This window comes from Prionailurus bengalensis, chromosome B1 (genome assembly GCF_016509475.1).
Source record: "Prionailurus bengalensis isolate Pbe53 chromosome B1, Fcat_Pben_1.1_paternal_pri, whole genome shotgun sequence".
Classification (NCBI taxonomy): Eukaryota; Metazoa; Chordata; class Mammalia; order Carnivora; family Felidae; genus Prionailurus; species Prionailurus bengalensis.
In genome coordinates, this window is record NC_057344.1 from 171,832,301 (window position 1) to 171,856,321 (window position 24,021).

Below are 24,021 nucleotides of genomic sequence, written 5' to 3' on the forward strand. Positions count from 1 at the left end.
AGGCCACATGGAGGGGATACTGGGCTGCATCGCGACTCCCAGCCCTTGGCTCACGGAACCCAGGCCCCCACTGCCTCCCTGCTATCTTCCCAGGTAATAGGGGAACCGTGGGTCCCAGAGGCCCCGCAGCCTCTGCCTGCAGGGGTCGCACGAGGAGCGCGGCCCGCCCCCTCCTCCCCGGCCCCCGCCCCCGGCCCCGCCTTTCTCCGGTTCGGCCCCCGCCTGGCCGGGTCCCTCCAGTCTCTCCTCGCGCAGCCGCCGCCAAAGCCTGGAGAAGTGGAATCTCGCCGGCGCCGCTGCCTGCGCGGGACTCGCGGAGCGGCACTGGGCATGCTCAGTCGCCGGAGCCCGTCCTGGTCTCAAGTAGGAAGCTCGTGCGCTGCACCCGCAGCTGATCCGGGCGCTCCGGGGAAGGCGAGATTGGAGCAGAGCGGCCGGGCGCCGGTGCCGGAGCGAGCGCGGCGCGCATCGCTGGTGAGCCTCGTTTTCTTCCTTGCTTTTGCCCTGGACCCCAGGGCGGCCCGGGAGTGCTGGCGAGAGACCCGGGCAGCGGCAGCGGCAGCGGCAGCGGCGTGCGACGAGTGGCTGCGCGCAGCCCGGCTGCTGCTCCTCTCCTGCCGGCCCCTGGGGCTGCGCGGCCACTGCCGCCCGCCTCGCGGCAGCCACAGCTGCAGCAGCTGCCGCCGCATCTGCAGGGGGAACTCGTTGCGGAGTCCGATGCACCCTGCGCTCGCGCCGCAGGGCCGGCCGGGTGGCACCGCGACTGCGGGCTCACTCCTTGACTTCCATCCCTCCCGCTTCCCGGCGCCCTGGTTCCCTCGGCAGCCCGGGCTTGGCGGGGCCTGGGGCGGGGGAAGACAGGGTTGGAGGGGGTGCGCCCGGGTGGGGGGCTGCGGAGGGGAAAAGTGAGGGCGGGCGCCGGCGGAGAAGAGCGCACACCCCCTTGCCCTGGTACCGGCCTCTGCTGTGTGGTTGGGCTCTCCCTCCTGGGGCGGCAGCGCGCTCCTGCCGGGGAGTTGGAGACGGCGCTGGCTTCTTGGGGGTTCAGACGCTAGCTGCTGGGAGATCAAAGGGGGAAAAGTTCATTTCCTTCTCGGCGGCAGAGAGCGTTTTAAGTAGAAAATGGCTGGGCGAAGGGGACCTAATCGGGGAAGCTGGCCACCGGGTCCTGAATGCCCCTCTGCTGCCCGGCGGGAGGAATGGAGGGTTGAACGTTGGAAATGACATTTGTTCGATGAAAACAGCGCTGGACGGAGCGAGGGGTGCCGAGTCCCATAGAAAGAATCCTGGATGGTCTAGACCGCGGTGAAGAGATCTAGAACTGAGGGGGTAGGGGCGAAGGGCCGAGGGAGAGTGGAACTTGAATTAAACCAGAATCAATTGGAGAAATCAGATTTAGAGTTGTGGCCGTTTTGTAGTCAAGTTCTGCGCAGTTTAGAGCCACAACTGTCATAAACGTTTTTGGATGGATTGAGTGGTTGGGAGGGCCAAGATTGAGAAGAGACTAATAAGGTCAGGGTCAGAAGCTCCGACCAGACTGGGTTCTGGAGGGGGCATAGTTTTAACAAGTCCTTCAGTCACTGTCTTTACATTGCGCCTGATGACTTAGGTGAAATACCTAAAGGATTATCATAAAATGATGCCAACAGTGGTGTTTGAGTTCCAAGAAATGAGGAAACTTTGGGAAATTGGCATTGGTTTGTCATTTGTTTATATTTAACTGATTTAAACAAACAAAACAGTGGCTTCCTGACCTGTTGTTCTGGATTTGGGTCTCTTAAGTCTTTGATTTTTTTTTCCTTGTCATGGACTTCTATTTCAAATGTTGTCCTCAAAAGGCCATGATAATTAAGGATATCCAAGTTTGTGTAGCTGGCCTTTCAGGAACATAATCCTTGAAGGGGGATTTCTTTGTGAATTTAGGTAGCAGGTTTGTTGCATTTTCTATTTGTAGCTTGAAAACAATAATTGTTTAACAGCTGTGTATCGTAATTTGCAGAATCCTAGAAATGCACTGATTTGAAGGGATGGCATTTCTCAGATGGATGAGGAACCTTGTGCTGGGGAAGATGCTGAGAGAACACAGGTGGCAGTAGAGTATAGTGGGCCAGGAGTCAGGATACCAAGGGAGACACACAGGCAAGATTTCTGTTGCTTTTCTTCTGTCATCATCGTACTGCATGACCCCCAGAATCCCTTGAGGTCTTCATAATCTAGGGATGCCCCTGGGTATTTGCTCAGAGCTTTGGAGAAAGGGATCTAAAGTTGAGATCTTTTTCCAGGGAAGGAGTTCCTTACACTTTATTCTCTTCTCAAAAGGATATTTTGAACTAGGTAATTCACCTCCAAGGAGCCAGCACCATTCAGCACTTTGTGAAACTTTTATGCAGTGGTAGTGGAAAACCTTGATGAGCTGAAGTCTAAAAGACTGGCGTTTTACACTTAAATGGATTAATATGAGTAAGAGACTACAACATTATTTAAAAAATTACTACATCTTGCAAGAATCCACATGTACAAAGATAACGTATTTTAAAACTGTTACTCTTTTTACTTTTTTAATGTCACGTTTCAACTTTCAATGATCTTTTTCCTGCCACCAGAAAAACAGCAAACATTGAATTTTTTCTTTCTTTCTTTCTTTCTTTCTTTCTTTCTTTCTTTCTTTCTTTCTTTTTCTTTCTTCCTTTCTTTCCTTTCTTTTCTTTTCTTTCTTTCTTTCTTTCTTTCTTTCTTTCTTTCTTTCTTTCTTTCTTTCTTTCTTTCTTTCTTTCTTTCTTTCGTTACAGCAGGAATTAATACTGAAAGCCTTGCCCTAGTATTAGTACAGGGTTGGGGCGCCTGGGTGGCTCAGTCAGTTAAGCCATCAGATTCTTGGTTTCGGCTCAGATCATGATTTCACAGTTTGTGGGTTCAAGCCTTGTGTCCAGCTCCGCACTGCCCGTGTGGAGCCTGCTTGGGATTCTCTGTCTCCCTGTCTCTCTGCCCCTCCCTGCTCTCTCTCTCTCTCAAAATAAATAAATAAACTTAAAAAAAAATATTAGTACAGGGTTATGCTGAGTACTCTGATTTCACAGTATCTTAATTTGCCTTTTAAGAAAAATGGATTGTTCTCTATATCTTTTTTAGTTACACTTTTTAAAAAAGTTTATTTATTTTGAGAGGGGGTGGGGTGTGTGGGCAAGAGAGGGGCAGAGAGAGAGGGAGAGATAATCCCAAGCAGGCTCTATGCTGTGAGCTTGGAGCCCGACATGGGGCTTGAACCCAACGAACTGAACTGCGAGATCATGACCTGAGCCGAAATCGAAAGTTGGGCGCTTAACCGACTGAACCACTTAGGTGCCCTTAGTTACACTTTTAAAATAGGCAGGACTCTGATGTTGTAACACCTTAAGTTTTCCAAGGCTGTAGGGCTTTTAGGAAAGTATTGTAAGAAGGTATTAACTAGTTATGTGGGCAATTCTTATTTTCCTGCCCCACGTTAAGGAAACTAGCATTTGTTGAATGCTTGCTCTGTGCCAAGTCTGATATGAAGCTTCTTACGTATCTTATGTCTCAGTATCTTTCACATGAATGTCAGCTTCCCAAGAAAGCCCCTCTGAGGAGGTGGACAATAGTTTGATTGCACAGCAATAGAACTTTAAAGTTTTATCTTCTTTTTTTTTTTTTTTTTTAATTTTTTTTTTCAATGTTTATTTATTTTTGGGACAGAGAGAGACAGAGCATGAACGGGGAAGGGGCAGAGAGAGAGGGAGACACAGAATCGGAAACAGGCTCCAGGCTCTGAGCCATCAGCCCAGAGCCCGACGCGGGGCTCGAACTCACGGACCGCGAGATCGTGACCTGGCTGAAGTCGGACGCTTAACCGACTGCGCCACCCAGGCGCCCCTAAAGTTTTATCTTCTATGAGAATATTTCTGACGGTTTCATTATTAAAGAAGCATTCTGTTGTGAAACATTTTTGATTTGTTATTTGGAATTAGATTTGATTGGAACAGCATGTTTTCAAAATGATTTGAATGTTTTAAATAATCTCTCTGGATTTAAAAACTTTTATGTTCGTTTATTTTCAACAGTGTTGTGCTACCAACACATAAACCTAACTGTAAGGGAGATAAACCCAGATTACCCATTTTACTTCGAATGTGTTATTAGTGTTATTAGTATTCTGCCAGTTGATGGCATGTCTCAGTTGAAATGGTTTGTCAGACACAGAGTGACAGATTCTCCATAATAAAAGAGTCTGGTGGGATTTGGTGGAAAGACTACGAACCAGTGACTCCCAAGACTTGCCTTCTGAGTCAGGCTCTTCTGCTGCTTTCATTTACTGTGTCATCTTGGGAAAGTCTGTTTCCTTGTCTGGGCCTCAGTTTTTCCATCTGTAAAATGAGGGAGTTGCAGTAGAGTGCACCTCCTGTTGGGTTCTTTTGTCCCATTTCAGGAGTCTTTGATGCAGCCATTTGAGGGGGTGGGGGTGGGGGCAGGGGGGTGGTGATTTGGACTTAATTTAGAGCATTAGATGAAGCTGATTTTGTTTCACTAGGTCTGGCCTATCCTGACCTGGCCTTTGAGGAATGCCTTTCCCTCCCTTTTTTTTTTTTAAGCTTTTTTTTAAAGTTTATTTATTTTTGAGAAAGAGAAAGACACAGAGTGCAAGTGGGGGAGGGACAGAGAGAGAGAGGGAGACACAGAATCTGAAGCAGGTTCCAGGCTCTGAGCTGCCAGCACAGACCTGGATGTGGGGCTGGAACTCATGAACCATGAGACCATAACCTGAGCCGAAGTCGGACGCTCAACTGACTGAGCCACTCAGGCACCCTGTGGAATGCCCTTCCTTTTTTTTGGCCAAATCCTTAACTCCCCTTTAGTTTTTGTCAAAGAATGGTTGTCATAAAATTAATTCTGTGGCCCTGCCAAGTCTAGGTAGGGGTAAGGTAATGATTAGATTTGGATAAAGCACATTAGATATTTGAAACTGTTTTATAGCATCTTCTGAGGGGAAACTCTGCTCTTGGGCATCAGATAAACTGAGAGAGAAGCCTCTACAGAGGCCACAGAGGAGAGTATCATATGTCTGGGGTGCCGGGCCTACTCCTAGGAAGTTTTGGCAAGCCCTTTCCATGTCCCCATCCTCTGTCTTCAGCCCTCGATTAGAAATGTAGCCCTTGCTCTCTGGAATAAAATTATCATTATCATTTCATGTTAGCACCATCCCTGTATTGGGCAGGTGTCCAGGGCCTGCTTCTGCAGTAGCAGGAGTGGTGGCTGTTGAGAGACATCTACTCAGCTTTGGCAAGATCGTGAACTTTTTTCCTTTTCTTTCTTTTTCTTTTGGCAAGCTATGATGATGGGGCAGAGAACAAAGGAAACTGATGCATTTGGTTGTAGTGCACTTTGCTTTCATGACATTCACAAAACTCAGTGTCATTAACCTTCAAGCGAGGCAGGTGAGGAGACGCCAGAGTTGTTACCCACGTTTTAATAATTGATGATAAACAGGCAGTAAATCTAATGCTTCTGATGTTAACCAGGCTGCAGGGTTACTGGGCCTCTGGTAGGAGTGAAGCAGTAACTCAAACATGAGAGCCCTAAGGGAGGAAAGGCATAGAGGTTAGAAAGTCAGGTCACTACAACTTGGCCAGAAGTAAGAAGTCTGGATCAATTTCAAAGTATTAGAGGCCTTGGGGCACCTGTGTGGCTCAGTCGGTTGACTGTCAGTCTCTTGATTTTAGCTCAGGTCATGATCCCGGGGTTGTGCGATCGAGCCCTGTGTTGGGCTCTGTGCTGAGTGTGGAGCCTGCGTGGGATTCATTCCCCCCTCCCACCTCGTTCCCTCTCCCTCCCCCTCTGCCCCTTTCCCCCACTCATGAGCTCTCTCTCTAAAAATAAATCTTAAAAAAAAAAGGGTTAGAGGCCTTTAGGTGTAGACTCACAGGAGACATTTCCTTTCTGCATAATCTTATTTCCATTATGTTTGAATCCTACCTGGTCTTATAAACATTGACCAAATGCTAGGACAGACATTAGTTTTATCATCAGGAAAAAGGTCTAAATGTATGATGTATTGATGCATACAATGTACAGATTTATATGGACAAAGATGGGATGAGAACTTGGAAAAAAATGAGTAGTATGGAATTATGGATTAAGGTATTTATGATTTGACAGTGGTTATAAGTTCTATTCTTTGCCTCTCATGGAAATCCTGCAAAATTTTGTCTGCTAGGTAATAACTGAGGTTTTAAAAGGGTAACTCTACTGGAAAGTATGCTTTAGGAATGCTCAGGGTGGGAGGAAAAGTGGTTTCGTTTGTGTTTTTCTTTTAAAATAGGCTAAAAAGAATGCAGTTTTGTAACGGAGCTAGGAGAAGTGTGCTTAGGAGGAGGAGGTTGGAGAGAACCTGCAGAGAGCTCCAGAGAGTGAAGGGCAAAGCTGTTTTGGGAGAAGGAAAGCTTGGCATTACAGTGCTGTAGGATGTAGCGTTTTCAGAATTGCTGCCCTATAGATCAGATTTTAGTTTCCACACAATTTAAAAGTGCAAAGCATGGTGTTAGGCCTGCAGGCCATTGTCTGTTGGGGATGTGTTTGCTGGCCTTATCAAAATAATGATGATGCTGAAGTGAATGTTTTGTAAGTGTGTCTAAATTACAAGATGTGCCCTTTTTTCTTTTTTAATTTTTTTAACGTTTATTATTGAGAGACTGAGAGACAGAGAGACACAGAGTGTGAGCAGGGGAGGGGTAGAGAGAGGGGGACACATAGAATCTGAAGTAGGCTCCAGGCTCTGAGCTGTCAGCACAGAGCCCGACCCAGGGCTTGAACTCACAAACTGCGAGATCATGACCTGAGCTGAGGTCGGTTGCCCTATCTGAGCCACCCAGGTGCCCTATCTTTTTTCTCTTTTCTTTCTTTTTTCATGTTTATTTATTTTGAGAGAGAGAGAGCACACGTGCGTGTGCTGGGAAGGGGCAGAGAGCGAGGGAGAGAGAGAGAGAATTCCAAGCAGACTCTATGCTGTCAGTGCAAAGCCCGATGTGGAGGCTTGATCTCACAAATCATAAGATCAGTGACCTGAGCTGAAATCAAGAGTTGCATGCTTAATCAACTGAACCACCCAGATGCCCCATAAAGATGTGTCCTTTTTGCTCTGAGACTATACCCTTCTGCTTTGGGGGTTAGATTTTTTTTTTTTTTTTTTTAATGAATTGGTGGGAATATTTTTATTTGGCAGCTTAATGGTCCATGAAATTGACAAGTCTGGGAAGCCAGGCCTGAGATGTCAGAGCCCTGCCTTTGGGATAGAGTGAGAAGTGTAGGCCAGGCCAAACTGGAGCTTATGGGTGGGCTGATGGGGCCTCTGGGCCTTCTAGGAATGTAGGGTCACTGGTAGAGACCAAGGTCTTAGGAGCTTGGAAGAAGCTAATTTTGAAAGTGCTCTGGGAACCAGCAGATATTTTTGAATTATAGCCCAAGAATGTCAAAGGAAGTGCCAAGAAGAAAGATGAGGGTCTGAGAGAGCAGAAAGGACAACTGAAATGTGAATTTCAGCAGGCAAGGCCTCAAAATGACAGCTCTTCGTGTTGGTTTCTTTGCATGCAGGCCCCTTTCTGCCAAGGCAGCATGCTTTAGCAATTTGGCGTTGGTGCTTCTAGGAAATGCTGCTAGAGTCAAAGCCATAGAAATACAAGTGGTCTAACAGCCAGCTTGGTTTGGACCTTTGAGTATCACGTCTTCCAGAGCAAGTAGGAAGCTTAAGAATGGTTTGCTCAGGCAATTGCAAACCCAGCTTATTTCTGTTTTAAATAGTAGGTTAAGAAAATGGTATATTTTCAAATAATACTTTAAAATTTGTGCTTAATGGTATCTGGGTCTTGGTGGTCATCATGGCAATCTATTGTTGGAGCTCTTTGTGCTAAGAGCTTTATCGCCGTTAACCTATTTAATTCTTACAAAATGCCGTAGTGCTGTCCCCATTTTAGAGATAAAGAAACTTTAGAGGTCCTTTTCACTAAAGCCTGCACAGTAAACAGTAATGCTAACCCTTAACTGTAGTGAGTATACAGGAGTCCATCAGAGGATTGCTGAGGGACTGACAGGATGAAGAAATAACATTTATTAATTAAGGGTCAACTACATGCCTCGTGTTTTACAGGAAACATCTCACTTAGTCCTTTAGGGTACCTCCTTCTTATCTCTTCTGAGTGAGGAACCTTCCTAAATTCACCATTTGGGGAAGAGGTGAAAATTTCACCTTTCATCCATTTTCACAATGGACATTAACCTAAATCCACGTATTTAATGGTGGAATTAGTTCTTTCATATTACGGTTCCAATATGCGTTTCTTTCATGTGCCCACAAATTGAGTAGCAGAAAATCCAAATATAATTTCTGAATGTGTCTGAAACTAGGGGTTGCTCTATAGCCTCTCTGGACACATTGCAGTCTAGAATGTTTCTACTGTGAAAACATACACACTGGAATCTGATTGGTTGTCACGTGCCGATCATGGGGCAATGCTAGGATGGCAGAGGTTTCTGATGACTGGGAGAAGGTGAGGTGAGGGTTTCCAGGTTTCTCCAGCTACTTGTGGCTGGCTTGAGACTTTTGGCTGCTGGAGTGGTGGGTCTGGAGAGAGAAATTCAGCACGCCTGTTGATGGTGCCTCTCTTTGGGAGCATCCGGCATGCTCCCTTCTGATTTTCATTGGGTTTCCTAAGTGGACTTTAATCCTGGGCAAGAGAGTCTGCCTGTTTGCTAGCCAGTACTACTTGTCAGTGGAAGTGAATAAATTAGAATATCTTTAGCATAAGTTAGGTTCCTTGAGTTGATTTTTTTCCTGAGTGAACTAATACCAAATTTCTGAACCTAATAACTGAGCCATGGTCTGGACTCACAGGCATTATAGATACTTTGAGAAACACTGATTCAACCTCAGATTCTTCTACTATCTGACCAGAATTTCTTATCTTCTCTTATAACCAGGCTTTATTTATTTATACATTTTCCAGACCACTAGTGGAGACAGACAACAAGAAACCGTAGCTTCATTTATTTGTTCATGCCTTTGTTCAGCAGATGTTTATTGAGCACATATGTTGTGCCAGGCACTGTGAGAAGTTCAGGAAGACAGAGGAATGTACCAGAGCACTGACTGTAAGGTGGGACAGGAGAGGCATGTGTGTGAAGTCTGAGGGAGTGGAGAGAAGGAAGGCTGTCCTCGCTCGGTGGGAGTGAGGAGCCATGGCGAGGGACTCCTAGTGTAAAATCCCCACTACAGAAACCCTATTCAGCTGACTCCTTTTCCATTTTCCTTCCCTCCATAGAACTGTTACAGCCTGTTTCTTCTATCCAATACCTGGGATTTGCCACTCCTTCCAATGGGAACCCAGAGATTTGGCCTTTCAAATCTCTATAGCGGTGGTTCTCAAAGAGGAGTGAGGGAGGGCAATTTTACCCTCCAGGGAATATTTGTCTGTCTTTCTTTCTTTCTTTCTTTCTTTTTCTTTCTTTCTTTCTTTCTTTCTTTGAGAGAGGGTGCAAGTGAGCGAGGGGCAGAGAGAGAGGAGGAGAGAGAAGAGAGAGAGAAGGAGAAGAATCTCATGAGGGTCAGAGAGAAAGAGAGAGAGAAGAGTGGGGCTCACCCAGAGTGGGGCTTGTGCTCACGTGAAGTGGGGCTTGAGCTCACCCAATGTGGGACTTGAACTCCTGAACTGTGAAATCATGACCTAAGCCGAGGTCAGATGCTTAATGACGGAGCCACCCAGGCGCCCTTGGAGACATTGTTGATTGTCATGACTGTGGAAGGATTACTACTGGCATCTAGTGGCTAGAGGCCAAGGATGCTTGTAAATATCATACAGTGCGTGCATGCACAAGATAGCCTTAGGGAAAGGTGGTGGCAGGTGGTTAATAGCCAGATTCTTAGGCTTCCAGTCTTGCTCTGCAATTTAATAGCCACATGACTGGGGACAATAGAATTACAGAATTACAGGTGGAGAACAGAATGTACAATGCTTTAGTTTCATCATCCATAAGTAGGAATACTAATGGTGCCTATATGATATAGTCGTTAGGAGGTTTTCATGAGTTAATATTTGAATATAATAATGAGCAATACTTGGCATGAAGTAAGATCTTAACAGTTATAATTATTTTTTATTTTCAGCAAAAACTTTAACTTTTGACTCCAGAGAGCTTGAGTTTAGAGAATCCAGGGCAGCTGAGTTTGTGGCACCATCTCTCTGTATACTTTGGTGTAAGAATTGGCCATTGTTTTTGTTTCTCTGGTTCCTTTTTGTCCATGGGTTTTATTTTCCACTGTTTCCACCTCTTGATTCTAGGACTTTTGATAGCTTTGTCTTTCATCCTTTTTTCCCAGGGACCCAGATTTATGTCCTTAATGAACCTTTCCCTGGAGGGCTGAGAAATATATTTATGATTTTTTCTTAGCTCTTTCTATTTTGGGAATGGTGAGAAAGCAGGAAGCAGGTCAGGGGAGACCGCCTTACTTCCTGATTGTCACAGCTCCCTTCTCTATGAAGTTCCATGCAAGAGTGAGAGGCAGGTGGTAGTGCCTGCTTAGTAACTATCTCTTGCCTCTCTCCACCCACCAGCTCCACCCCCAGGTTAGGTGCCTACTACTTCCAAAATACCCTGTAATTGGGCCACAACATTATCTGCCTGCTTGAAATCATTTCTAAAAATCAAAGCAAAGATGTAGAATGTGTCCGTGGGATTTAAAACGTCTTGGTCCTCTACTTGAAGGTTTTAGAGTTCTGAAAACAAAAGAGCAAACTTGTTATCTTAGGTGGCAGTGTCTCTGTGGCCTACAACTGTGTCTTCCTTTCACTTGCAAAAGTGCTCAAGTCATGGTCCTTGCTGGCTTTCCACAGGAAGATGGGCTTGTGGCTGCCACTCAGCAGATCAGATTTACTGTCAAATTTTGCTAACATAATTGACCTGTAAAGATTGCCATTCTGAGTTTTGAATGGTATCAACAGACTTGAGAAAAGTAAGAAGTTAAGTTGTCATGAGCTTGCTTGCTTGCTTGCTTGCTTTCTTTCTTTCTTTCTTTCTTTCGACAGGAAGCAGGATTTATTGGTGGGCATGAATGGGGAAGGGCAGTGCTGAGGTTCACATGAGTGCAGAGCCCGCCATTTGTCCAAGGGGCCACGATTAGGGATGTATTTGACTCCACAGCGATCTGGAATGAGCTGCTTTTTAGCCACACCATGTCTTCAAATTCGTCCGCATTAAACTTAGTAAAGCCCCACTTCTTGGAAATGTGGATCTTCTGGCGCCCAGGGAACTTGAACTTGGCCCTACCTAGGGCCTCAATCACATGCTCCTTGTTCTGCAGCTTGGTACAGATGGACATGATGACTTGGCCAATGTGGACCCTGGGGCTTTCCGGAGGCACCCCGCATACCTGTCTGGAGCCTAGATTGGAGAAAGCGTGAGGCCAAACCTCAATGTCCACCGGAAAAAAACTGTGTCTAAGGTCCCTCAGGGCAGTCCGTACAACCAACAGGCAAGTTGTCATAAGCTTTCTAATTCCTTCCCCATGACACAGTTATCTCTCCCCTGAATGAGAGCAGTGGCCTCTCAGTGGCCTCCTGGCCTGTCCAGCTCCATTCATTCAGTTTGGCTTCCAAAGCGCTGGGCACTGTTCCAAATGCTGCCTGTGGAAACGGACCAGGGTGGAAACTGACCAGGATGGCCACTGTGTCTGCCTGCCTAAACTCTGTGTCTGGCGGGAGAGACTGACTATGTGATAAAATGTGATGTGTGCTACCAGGAGGGGAGGTGGGAGGTACTGCGTGCTTCCGAGACTCTCACCTGCCCTGGTTGGGTGTAGGGGGTGTGTCAGGCACGGCTTCCTTCCAGAGGAAAGGGTAGGCAGCATGCCTGGCACCTCCACATCTGTAAGGTGCCCCTGACTCCAGACTCCTGCTTGGAGCTATGTTGTTGCTGATGGTGTGCCTCCCTTCCTTCCCACCACTGTGGCCTCTCGTTGAGTTGCCTTCTCTGTGGTCTCTCTGTTCATTCTCTGCACTGCCTGCAAAGTGATCTCCTGAAATCCTCTGCAGGTCCGGGCATGCCCATCCCAGCCCTCCAGGGGCTCCTCATTGCCCTCAAGATGATGTGCCAGCTTCTTGGCATCGCACCTGGTACCCTTCATGATCTGCTTTGCTCTCCATCTCATGCTCGGAGCTTGAGCCACACCGTTCTCACGACATGCCCTTTTGGCTTTAGGGCTTTTATCCTCTGTTCCCATTGCCTGCAACCATTCTTACTGTCGATGTGTTCTTTACTTGCTTGACTTTTGTTTCTCCTTCAGAAGTAGCTTAATCATCATCCACCTCAGTGTGTGTCAGAATGACCGGAGGGCTGGCTAAAACACACATTCTCCCCTTACCCCCAGAGTTTCTGTCTCCCAGGACTGTGGGGTGGCCCCATCAAAGTTTGTACTTCTAACAATATCCTGGGTGATGTTGATGCTGCGGGTCTGGGGACCATGCTTGGGAGACCCTAGGTACATGGTCACCAAGGACAGGGTGACTGGCTCTTTTTGCTTCCACTGTGAGCGCCTGACAATCTCTCTTACATCAAGCCTTTGTTGTCATACTGCTTTGCAACTATTTACTTTCCTGGCTTCTCTTTAGTCTGTAAGCCCCTTGAGGGACAACACTGTTACTTCTTCATCTTTGTGCTGCCAGTGCTTAGAAATCCTGGGTGCTCATTAAACATTTGTCAAAGAATGAATATATGAATGAAAAATAACTTTATCATTGGAGGCTTTAATAAATATGCCCCAGAACGTATTTTAGCAGCTAGTTTTTCCGACAGTTTCCCCCACAGTTGTGAAGGTATAGGCTTATAACATGCTGTTAATGAGATCAGCATGCGTTTGGTTAACATAAGAGCCAGTTAGCTGTGTGGTTTTGTGTCCAAATTCTAGAAAGGTCTAGGGGAGGGACTAATACTAAGCATATTAGTGTTTCTGGAATTACTCAAAAATACATAGGTTTTTAAATAGTGGCTTGGTATGAAAATATGTGTCCAAAAGATATGCAGATGTCATTTAATTTAGCAACCATAGCATAACTGTGGTCTTTTTATTTAAAGTAATAAATCTCAGTGAACTGATATTAAATGTAACCAGATGTTTAAGCAATCCTTTCTTTAAGCCAGAGGGAGGGATAGCTAGAATACTTCATGTGCTTACTCATTCCGTAGATGTTTATTGAGCATCTATCTACTATGTGCCAATAGGCCCTAGGGCTATGGCAATGAGTAAAACACTCCTGCTTTCTCAGTGGGAGGTACCAGAGGGAAAATAGAGTTGGGTGATGTGATGCACAGTGCCTAGAGGGCTCCTTTAGATCAACCAGTAGGAAGTGACTTATTAAGCTGTGTCCTGATTGACAGGAAGTGATGGCCATGTCGAGATCATGACATGGAAGGGAGCAGTTTAAGGCCACGAGAATGGTGCAGAGGGCCTAACTTTAAAACCTGTCTTTGAGGATCCCTGATGCCCCTGTAGTCTTGAAGACTGGATTGACGTCACCTTATTATTTTTTTTATTTTTTTAATGTTTATTTATTTTTGAGAGAGAGAGACAGTGTGAGCAGGGGAGGGGCAGAGAGGGAGGGAGACACAGAATCCGAAGCAGGCTCCAGGCTCTCAGCTGTCAGCACAGAGCCCGATGCAGGGCTGGAACCCACGATCCGTGAGATCGTGACCTAAGCCGAAGCCAGATGCCCAACCAACTGAGCGACCCAGGCGCTCCCCCCCTCCACCCATCACCTTATTATTGTGCTTGCTAATTCAGATCCAGGCTCAAGCCTTGCTTCCACAGCTCCGAAAGCAGTACTTCCCAAAGGGTGTTCAGTGAAACCTGAGTTATGGGAAATATGTTGGGAATAAAGGTTTCTGCCTTTGAGTTCAGAAAACTGCATGCACCTTCTCTTTCCATTAACATATTCAGGAGGTTAACTACATTTAGTCCCGCGTTTGCCCACGGGCCTACTCTGCGCAGCATCTTCTGAACTGATGCATCTTGTTGCACACCTTGGACAGTCAGCTCTAAAGCTGCTGCTTCGTGCACACCTAAAAGAATATTTCACGTGAGGCAGGCTTCTCTCTGCTCTTCACGTTCCACTTCCCCTTTGGTGACTTTGATTGTGGAAGAGAAGGCGGGAGTGGGATTTCTCACATTGGTTTTCCAAATGCCTTGTGCCCAGTGGATCAGTCCACTGATTTGGGTCCAAAGGTAAGTGGCGTTTAGAGCCTGAGAGGTCATTTTTCGTTCGCTGCATTCGGGGAGGGGTTGGCTGTAATGTCATGTCCACGCAAGCGGTTTCTGCACACGCTTTAGCCTCTGTTACTTTAATGGAGAATGGTTTGTGGTTGAGTTATTCATTCTGTCTTCTTTTGGGTATGTAAACATCGCTTTGGGTGTCAGCTGACCCTGAGTAGAAGTAGGGGGAGAGGAGTGATCTGCTGGGAGTTGCTAAGGGTGAGCCTTAGGTATGAGAACATTAAGCTTGGGTCAGACGCTGTGTACTGAACCTTTACTGATGTTTTGGAATCTTAATACCAGCTTAAAAAATACTGGCATTTAGATTTCCTTTCAGTTGAGGTATGTTTGGTTTTGGCCCTTCCTGAAGTCAGAGCAGATGGACAGGGTCTGTCTTTTTGAAGTTTTGTTGTTGACCTTTATGGTTCTAGTTTGGCACAGCAAGCCCGGAAAGGTTCAAGGTGGGATAAGCTCACTGAAAACTTTCATTTGAGGGAGAGTCCAAGATGAGTCTTTTTGTAGAATAATTCAGAGTAAAAGAGCATTTGGCTCATTTGCCAGGGTTGCGGGGAGGCTCCCATCCTGTGCTGCTGATTTTTTGTGCTTGGGGCAATTTCCAGAAAGAGGCAGTGTGGGGCCTGACTGAGAAAAGGGTTAAAGAAGCTGCAGATACAGATGGAATAGTCCTGGAAATGGCCCACCCAGCGAGGGAACTAGTGGTGGGGCACTAGAGGGAACACCTGGGGTTTCCTTCTAGTTCTAGGAATTTGGAATGATTAGTGCTTTTGGGTCCTCTGTGTTGGGGCACTGTGTTTGCATGGGTTGTGCTCTCCTTAAATGAAACAGAAACTTTAGTATGAGTGGTGGATATATGGGATACCATTACTGTGCACAGGATTGCCGTGTCTTCAATTATCTAGTATCCCCAAACTCCTGCATTCAAATGATATACATTCCAGTGACTTGAGCAGGAAGTGTGAGAAGTAGTGGAACAGAAGTAACACTCACTGCTCTTATGCATGAGACCTAGCAGTTGGGTCGGTGTCGTTTTCTAAAAATGTCTTTTTTTTCTAGGTCTTGAGGTTATTTCTACTAAAATGAGTAAAGGAAGTCTTGCATTCCCTCAACTTAGGTATAATTGTCTCCCGGTCAAAGTCAGCTCCTGCTGACTTGAGTTTTATTTCATCTTAAATCATTTTCCTTTACTGGTACTAGATCCTGCTGTTCTATATATTACATGTATATATTTTGCAAGCCACAAGCTGAAACAAGAAACAAAAATAAGGCATGGAGTTTTGTTGAATTTTATCTTTTCCCCCCTTAGTTCTGAGAACATGTGAATTGCAAGAAAATCAATATGAAAAAGCTGGGGAGAATGTTGATTTGCGGTCTTATTATTTTTATTTCCTAGGAAGAAAACAGGATTTTCATTAGATGCCATTGCGTCGTTTTCCACTGAGAGCGATAATAGTGGGATGGATGGCCATATCTGGAGTTTGTATACATTTTTGCTTAAAAAATGCAAACGTTTTTTGTATGAACTTTGCCAAGGTGTTGCCCTCTTCCTGCAGCAGCAACTATTATACAGTATGGTTCTGTCTTGCCAAGGACAATTTCCTTTTATCAGAGTGAAACTTCAGGCAATCTTAACTTATTTCTACCATAGGGGAGCTTGGAAGATACGAGTGTTCATGAAAGCACATTTATTTTTCCTTGGCCGTTGGCCTTGAAAGTAAATTTTTGAAAAACTTGAAGATCTATTATTTTGATTGATGGTTAGGTTAAAGGATACTCAATGTGATGTAATTATACAAATTTCATTTGCATAAAGCAAAAGATTACGAGAGAATGAGTAGAAATGAAAACGGAGTGCTTGCGTCGTGAGATCGTGGATGATTTTGTTGGCTTTCTCATTCTTCTTCCTCCCTGACCGTCATTAGTGTTTTTATGTCCTTTTGGCACGCAGTAAAAGGGGGAAAAACATGTCCTCACATGTTCATTTTTGTGTCCTCTAGAGGATGTGCATTTCAGAGCGTTTCTTTAAGGAGGCTAACTGGGAACAAAAAAGAACTGGCAATATGCTTAGTGAAATAAGCCAATCACAAAGGGACAGTTATTGAATGAAGGTATTTATGGGTCCCAGAATAGTGTAATTCATAGAGACAGAAAATAGAAAGGTGGTCGCCAGGGGCTGGGGTAAGGAGGAGGTAACGGAGAGTTAGTGTTTAATGGATCTAGAGTATGTATGATTTGAGGAAGATGAAAAAAGTTACAAAGACAGGTGTTGGTAATGGATGTACAACACTGTGATTGTACTTAATGCCACGGATCTGTACACCTAAACACGGTCGTAACGGTAAATTTTGTTATGTGTATTTTACCACAATCAAAGGGAAAAAAAAAGTTTAAGCTAAAAAAACCCAAAAAACAGAGAGCTGTTCCCGTTTCCTTCCTGTGTCCTCACCGACTGAAGCTGCTCTGGGCATGCTCTGATCTTGGTGTAGCCTGCCACTGGGGCTGAAGCGTTGAGGGGTGCAGAGGGCACAGACCCCAGCATCTGGGGGGGGGATGTTTAAGGGCTGCTTGACCTGAACATGATCCCAAGCTCTTGTCTTTTAAAAAGCTTTCTTTTATGAGAGATGAACCCTGAAATTGTGAATTGGGTAGGCTCTCTGTGGGACATAGTTTTGGCCATGCCTGTTACTGACTTCGAGGAAATGAAACAGTTTGGTAAAAATTAATCTTCATTTGAATGTCTTCCCAAACTGTGGCACTTTTCCCATTTATCTCGTTGAGTGTTTCCTCAAAGCCAAGTGACTGTGTGGCCTAACTTTTCTTTTGTCTTGTTCGTGTTATTCTCAAGAGAGAGTCGGCTGTCGGTCTGGACAGGACTGAGTTTCAGTTTGGGCCCTGCCCTGGGCAGGTGGATATAAGTGGGTACCCTGCCTGAGCCACAGCTTCTCCCGTCTGTAAAATATCTGGAACGATTCATACCGGGTTGGGAGGATTTATTGTGATAACGTGAAAACACATGCTGCTTTCTTGATTTCCTGTTGTTGAAATGGTCGGTAGGTTGACAAAGCATTCTAGAATAACCCCAAATTTGTTATTGGGCTGTAGAAGATGGTTCTTGATCAAAACTTAGATATTTTTCAGAATTAAAATATTCTAAAAGATCTTTTAGAAAAGGCAAATGGAAAGATATTTATAATTGGTAGCAGATTTTTCATGCTTTGTGTTCAACGCTCTGAGAGTTTTTATTGTTACCTCATCTCCTGCTTTTTTATCTTCACAAAGTGTGAATGATAGTCCCTCGGAGGGTTTTGTACCCCTTATTACAGTTGGATAGTCTTGGAATACCTGTGGATTCTCATTTGATCCTGGGTCAGTCTCAGTGCAGTGCCCCTAAATAAGTTACCTCTTTTCCCTCACCTATGGGAGGATCCATTAGAAATTATAAGGGTTAATGTTTATTGAGCACTTACTGTGAAACAGTGGTCACTGTGGCATGTGTTACATGGAGGGCATCATTTGGTCCCATGCCTCTGTGAGGTAGTTGCTATAATTACCCTCAATATAGGTGGGGAAGCTGAGGCTTACCAGTGTCCAAGGACATACATACAGCTGGAGCAGGTGCTCGGATTGAGCTGAATGTCGATTATGAGGACAGAACTTGGCACTGGGGAGGCACTCGGTACATGTGAATGCGGCATGTATGTGTGCATGTGTGAGCACACACACACTGCACACCCTTAAATTAATATTTCCCCCAGGTACAAGAGTTACTAGGTTGCAAAATCTGGAATTCCCTGGGAGCTTAAAGAGTAAGTGTGGGAAGGCTCATGTTAGCACAAAGTGTATTTGGTTGTGATTGTAGCTGCTTTGCATTTTTTTTTCCAATTTCTTCTTTAAACAAAGAAAATTTCTATATACTCTGTAGGATTAATATGTACTTTTAAAAGATGTAATTGAGGTTTCACTGTTTTTCTTTAGGAAAAAGCCAGTTATTTCTGTGATCATTAAGCATCCTGTCCTGAGAATAATTACGGAGGATAAGCTGCAGCCACCAGGGGTGTGCAACTGGCAGTCTTGGAATGTTCTGTAAATATATTAGCCTGAAAATTGCATTTTAATGTGGTGTACTAGTGAAATAGAATTTGACTTGCTAAATTATTCCATGTTAATAATGATCTTTTTCTAAGGAAGGCTGTTACTTTATTAAAAAAAAAAATAGGTCGTTTGTATCTTCCAAAATAATTGAACTGTCCTTTGGGGTAACCTGTTAGTACTTTCACTTCTATTTGACTCTGGATAATTCATGGAATGCAAGACACAGAATTTCAGGTCAAGAATTTGATTTTAGGAAATATCATTTTCTCTACAGTTTGCTTTGAGTAGCTTTGACCTACATCATATCCCGACTGAAATGCAGATTTTAATATTTAAAACAAGTTAAGGCAGCTTATGTGGTACTACACGTGATCTCAGCTCGCAAAATGTATGCATTTAGATATCAGTGATGCCTTCTTTAATTTTTTTTTTAATGTGTATTTATTTTTGAGAGAGAGCATGAGCAGGGGAGGGGCAGAGAGAGAGAGAGAGAGAGACAGACAGACAGACAGACAGACAGACAGAATCAGAAGCAGGCTCCAGGCTCTGAGCTGTCAGTGCAGAGTCCGATGCGGGGCTTGAACTCACAAGCCTTTGAGCCGTGAGATTATGACTTGAGCCGGAGTAGGCTGTCCAACTGACTGAGCCACCCAGGCACCCCATATCAATGATGCCTTCTAAGAAAACCATTTCAAAGACTAACTCCTGAGCAGTGGGTTGGTTAACAGTTATTCATGCCAGAGATTTCCCCCAAGTTTATTTAAAGAGCCAAATGCTGAATTAACTTGTTTTGGAAGTTTCTGGTTGCTTCCCTCACACACAGAGAAAATCAGGTTGTCCATGTGTGGTGAACATATTTCTCATGATTAATAGATGAATAAAATACAGTTGATGATAGAGTGAATGCACAGGTTTGACACCAGACTCTGGAAGAATAGGGAGGCTCTTAGCAGGAGAAATTTGAAACACCCATTTCCTTGAAGAATTGTGTACTTCGTTTACATTTTCCAAATTTTTATTAATCAAAATCTGAAGGCAATTTGAAGGTTACATGTAATCTTAAACTGTTGGTTGTAGACCCCAGGGAATCATTAGCTTTCAAAAGAAGGGAGCACTTCTATTAAGAGTTTTAAAAAGAAAATATCAACTATCAAATAGGTCACTGTTATAGAAGATGGTTTAATTCTTGTTCATCAGTCAAAACTCAGAGATGTTGGCTTAAATGGAAAAAATGGAGGTAAAAGAGTGGGAAGCCAAGCAGATTATAAGTACTTGAAGTTTTTCTGTGTATTAACTGGCTTCCATTTGAGAGAAATACTTGCTTTCTCACGATAAAGAAAATTTCTCTTGTACTTAAAACATGTTTACATTTTGGTTGCGTCCTGTTTACCTCGTATGTAAAGAAACCCTTGGATCTCAAACTTTTAACCACTCCTTATTCAGAAGGGTGATTTGAGAAGGAGCAAATCTTGCATCAGTGAAGAGGAAAACTGGTTAGAGAAACAGAGTCATTTCTCTGCATCTTTGGAGTCAGTACTATACAGGTCATATCTGTTAGGGGTTGAACTGTGTCATTCTCCCCCTCCCCCGCCCCAAAGATAAATTGAAGGCTTAACTAACCCCCGGTACCTGTGAATGTGACCTTACATGGAAAAGGGACTTTGAAGATGTCGTCATGTTAAGATGAGGTCATGCTAGAGTAGGGTGGGTCCTTAATCCATTATGACTGGTGACCTTACGAGAAGAGGGAAATTTGGATGCCGACCAAATGAGAATGTCATGTGGAGGTGGGGGCAGACTGGAGTTACACTGCCACAAACCAACCAATGCCCGGGGCCTCCAGCTGCTGGAAGAGGCAAGAAGGGACCCTCTCCCAGCGGCTTCTTGGAGAGAGCTAGGGCCTGCTACCATGATATCAGAACTCCAGCCTCTAGAACTGTTGAGACAATAAATTCCTGTTGTTTCCGCCTCCCAGGTTGTGATTGTTACAGCAGCCACAGGAAGCTGCAGGACAAGTCAGACCTCCAGAGTTTGAATCCTGGCTTCACATTCTAATGTTGTGATTGATCTTAGGCAAGTTACTGAACCTCATGGTGCCTTGGTTTCCTCATCTATAAAATAAGGCTAAAAAGAGTATCTTCCTCATGTAGTTGTTTTGAAGGTAATGTATGTATGATACTTTGAACAATGCTATTATATGTAAAGAAAATAGTCATTTTGGAGCTATAATTGACTTTTTATCATTCAGCAAATGTCCCCTGAGTTTCCTTTTTAATAACAGGCCCTATGCTAGACAGTAAGTGAACCAAGCAGACAGGATCTCTGCCCTCACAGATCCTTCAGGTGATCATTCCCTCATTAATGTGAAGAAGAAAGGAAAGTGGATTCCATGTGGCATCTCAATGAGCAAGAACCTTTCCTTAGACCTCAGGGAGTCTGGTGCAGAACCTGTGTACTGGACAGGCAGTGAGCATGCAGCCAGACTGCCTGGGGTCAAGTTCAGGTTCTTACTAGCTCTCACCTTAGGTGGTAACAGAATTTTTAACTTTCTCTGCTTCCACATCTGCAAGATGGGGACATAATAAGAATCTTTTTCAATAGGGTTATAGTGGTGAGGATTAAATGAGTTAAAATGCATAAAGTACCTAGAATAGTAAGCACTTCATAAATGTCTTTATATTATGAAATGAACCCCGAAAGATCCTAAATCTATAAATGAATTTTTGTGATATTTATAATAAGCGTGGAGAATTCAAGTATGGATTAGATGTAGCTCCTTTCCACATAGATTCATGGTCAAGGTGAGGGAGATTTATTTATTTACATGTTAGTGAAAAGGCATATGAACAAAAAATGGTGGTAGAAAGTAGAAGGAGCATGATTAATTCTCCTTGGAGGACGAGGGAAGGTTTCCCAAAGATGGGTTTTAGAGGTTGAGTAGGAATTTGCCAGGCAGCAAAGGAAGGAAAGAATATTAGGGGAAGCGAGAGTAGTACATCCAAAAGTCTGAGATCTTAATGCCATGATAGGTACAGGAGACACCCAGTGGTCATTCACAGTGGTGTAAGGGTGTAGGTATGTCCTAGAGCCAGGATTCAGACTTTGATGCGTACTGCCGTGTAACCTTAAGCTATTTTCTTGACCTCTCTGTGCCTCTGTATTTTCATCTTTTAAGTAGTGATAACAGGCTTTGAGGGGATTAGATGAATATATTAATTTGAAGTGCTTAGATCAGTGCTTGGCCAAAGTGCATGCTCAAGAAGTATTGGCTCTAATTAATGTTACTACTCTTGTATTTGCTATTGAAAGACAAGGTAGGCTCACTTAATACTCTCATTCTAATCCACAGGTTCCTGTGGGCCTTGTATAAATGCTGCACCCTCAGGTCCGTGTACTTTCTTGAAAAACTTTTACCATTTGAACGTTGGGATTAGGAGGTAAAGAAAATACAGTGTACTTGGTTTCAATAGAGGAAAAAATGATTAAGATAGGCTAGACATTGGCACAGAGCTATGTGCAGATTGCTGATTAGGCAAAATAAAAAAAATAAACCAGCATGTTGAGCCAACATAGTTTTGTTTTTAAATCTGGTGAACCACCTGTATCTCTGATCAATTTAAAGATGGCTTTGGTTTGTTGTGAATTGTCTCCAGATTACCTGGTGACGGCAGTCTGTGTTCTGAACCACTGTAAGTTTAAACAACCACCCCTGGAATGCAGTCTCCTGGTGGCGCCACCCAGGTTGGCGTGTGTTCGGAGGTGAGAGGGCACATACGGCCTTGGATTTCTTTGGCTGTCCTTCTCAGGGCTGTGATGTTGCAAATGCATGATTTCAGCCATGGTCCCACTCACTTTTATTTTTATTTTTTGAAGGGGGATGTCATTTCCGATTGTGGTTTTTCTTTGATTATGAAAGTAAGATGTGCCCGTTATGACAAGACTTAGGCAAAAAGAAACTTAAAAGTAAAACAACACGAGAAATTTTAACATTTGGAGATAATACTTGTTAATACTTGGAGTGGAGCCTCTTAAGCCCCCTCTCGCTTGCAAAAAAAAAAAAAAAATCTCAACTACAGGGGCAGCTAAGGCCAGTGTTGGGCAAGGGGCAGGCTGATGAGTGAGGTTTTTGGGGAGATGCTTAATTAGAAATTGTTCTGGAAAATCCAGGACATAAACAACATAATAGCAGTAATAGAATTATTTTACATTAAATTAAAGTGTTGGTGATAATAAGTGGGCAAAGTTTATATCTGTTCATCCAACATGTACTTGTTGAGCACCAGCTAGATGCTCAGGTTACAGCATGCACACAGGAGGCAGAACTGAGCTTTCCTGGGACTTGCACCATTGTCAGCAATTTAGACGGTAACTAAATAAAATAATTGAGGTTATAAGGTGTAAGTGCCATGGAGAAAAGCAGAGCAGGCTATGGGGCTGGAGAAGAGGGGGCTTAGGGGGAAGGGATGTGATTTTACTTATTTTATTAATTTAATAAAATTAATTTAATTTGATAGATAAAAATAAAATAACATTAATAAAATTAATTTTTAAAAGAATGCCTTTCAAAAAAATATTTATTTTTGAGAGAGAGAGAGAGAGCAGGAGAGGAACAGAGAGAGAGGGAGACAAGGAATCTGAAGCAGGCTCCAGGCTCTAGGCTGTAGGCTCTGAGCTCTCAGCACAGAGCTCCATGTGGGATTTGAACTCAGGAACCGCAAGATCATGACCTGAGCTGAAGTCAGACGCTTAACTGACTGAGCCACTCAGGTGCCCCCAGGAAGAGGGGATATGGTTTTAAACGATGTTGGGGATGGACAGAAAAGTCTTGACAGGAGACGTGGTGTTTGACTCGAGGCTTGAAGGAGGCAGAGGGATGGCCTCTGCTGTGCATGTTGTGGGAAGAAGCTTTCCAGAAGGAGCTGGAGGATAGCGGGGCTGGAGTGACATGAATGAGGGAGAAGTAGATGGGCTCAGATAAAACGGTGGGGATGAAGCGGTGCCTGGGTGGCCCAGTTGATGAAACGTCTGACTCTTGATCTCAGCTCAGGTCATGATCTCATGGTTTGTGGGATTGAGCCCCATGTTGGGCTCCACACCAGCAGCTTGGAGCCTGCTTGGGATTCTCTTTCCCTCTCTCTCTGCCCCTCCCTGGGTCGTTCTCTCTCTCTCTCTCTCTCTCTCTCTCTCTCTCTCTCTCTCAAAAATAAATAAACAACAACAAAAAAAGGTGGGGGTGAAGGTAATGAAATATCCTGCAGGGCTGGTTAGGCCATCGGAAGAGCCTTGACTTTCATGCCAGGAAAGATGTGAAGTGGCTGGAGGCTTCCCAGCCAAGGGTGATGATCTGACTGATGTTTTACGAGGGTTGTCCAGTGGCTGTGGTGAGAATCGACTTTAAGGGTGCTGGGTGGACTCCGGAAGATCAGTCCAAAGACTGGTTTAATGTGGTTTGAGATGATTGAAGTGTGTGTGTGTGTGTGGGGGGGGGTGGAGGCAGTGGAAATGGTGAGTTACTGGATTCTGAATATGTTTTCAAAGTGGAGCTGATGGGGGCACCTGGGTGGATCATTCGGTTAAGCACCTGACATCAGCTCACGTCATGATCTCAC

General features: G+C 44.4%; 1 protein-coding gene across 16 annotated transcripts in view; it reads left to right on the forward strand.

Annotated features, from left to right (window-relative positions):
* The first annotated feature begins 242 nt into the window (after window positions 1-242).
* Window positions 243-24,021, forward strand: part of APBB2 (amyloid beta precursor protein binding family B member 2) — a 381,239-nt gene continuing 357,460 nt past the window's right edge. For 15 of the 16 annotated variants that reach the window (XM_043572780.1, XM_043572783.1, XM_043572784.1 and 12 more), the window contains exon 1: window positions 244-474. The gene's annotated coding sequence lies outside the window, so the exon portion shown is untranslated. Of the gene's footprint in view, window positions 475-24,021 lie in introns of all 16 variants that reach the window. The other variant, XM_043572792.1, reaches the window with a different exon arrangement.